The sequence below is a fragment of the Etheostoma spectabile genome, chromosome 2 (genome assembly GCF_008692095.1).
Source record: "Etheostoma spectabile isolate EspeVRDwgs_2016 chromosome 2, UIUC_Espe_1.0, whole genome shotgun sequence".
In the NCBI taxonomy this organism is placed as follows: domain Eukaryota; kingdom Metazoa; phylum Chordata; class Actinopteri; order Perciformes; family Percidae; genus Etheostoma; species Etheostoma spectabile.
In genome coordinates, this window is record NC_045734.1 from 7287881 (window position 1) to 7289452 (window position 1572).

Consider the following 1572-nt stretch of genomic DNA (forward strand, 5'->3'; position numbering starts at 1 on the left):
CACAGCGACATCGTCTGCTTCCTTGTGTTCAGCGGTTTTTCAACCCTGTTGCCAGGGAGTTTATTAGCATGCTAATAAAACCATTGCATTTTATGCACCTGAGTCTTCTATCTTTGGGTCCATCCTTCTGACAATGAAGAGTAGTTTTGTTTAGTTTAAGAGATCTGCTGCCCACAAGTGAATAAAAGGACCTAAAATCGACACCTAGGAGACAACACAAGTCAACAACGTTGATGTTAAAGTATAGTTTCCAATAAAGAGAAAAAAAACTCCTGTTTTGTAAATATGTTTTGAGGTGCCACCAAGTCAGTGCCATTGGTCATATAACACCTTTTCTCTTCTTAATTGTTGTACAGATATTTGGGCCTATTACAGTTTAACTGTTTGGGGTCAGTGTGAATCCCTGTAAATTTTTACATTTGCTCATCCACAACCCTTTCAGTCATTTTACAACCTCACACAGCTCTTGGGATTAAGCAGATAGAGAAGGGGGCAGGGAGTCTGCTGGGAGCTGGCTTTTTCAGCTTTATGCTTTGAGGATGATGTTCAGTGGCCGTTATATAAGCCAAGTAGATTTCAAATACATAGTTGAGCCATTCTCCTCTGTAATGCACGCTGCTTTTGTCTGTGTTAGACTAACCGGGTTGCCTATGCATGCTATGCAACACACATGCAAAAGATAATGAGAAGTAGGCAACACAGTCCGTGCTTCCTATGCAGTGGTTTCCTTAGTACACTGGCTCCCAAAACTTATGTATATATGTATATATGTATATGTGTATGTATATATACAGTTTATGTATGTATATATACAGTGTGTGTGTGTGTATGTATTAATAAATATATATATATATTATATTATATGTCATAGATATATTACTATATCTATTACACACAATATAAGTATATCACAATACCGGGTGTGTGTGTGTGTATATGTTCCCCTTTAAATTTGCTTGCAGGCAAAACCTGATAGCTTCAGTGTTATACTACCACAAATATGGTACAGGCAAAACAGAGAAAAAATGTCTGACATCAGCCCTATCATATTCCTTTGTTGTGTTCCACTTATGATAAATTCACATTACTCAGCCAGATTTGTAGCAGAGCTGTCATAGTTAATCCTTGGCATAATTATGAATCTAGAGGATCAGCCACACAACATAGTTTAGGTATTCAGTGAAGGCCTAAGATAAAATATTAAAATCATTTTTGTAAATTCTTCATGTATTTTTCTGTTTTTATGTACTGAAATGATACTTATGTCTAGATTATTGTTAACTTTGACTTATTTTTGGCAAACGGGTTCATTATAATGGTCGGGGAAATGGACCAATCAAAATTCTTCTTCGGTTGGTATCTGGGTGAAGGCAGGGCCTTCAGTAGCTCGACCGACAGGGACAGGTGATGAACTGAATGCATTTACAGATTTGCAATAAACTTGAATTTGTGAGTACATTGGACACAGGACATAATCAGATACTCCATCAATATAAGGTTTTATTTTGTATATGAACAATTCCTGCATATCCATGCATACAGTATAATGAGTTCACAAGGTGGCAGAGAGAG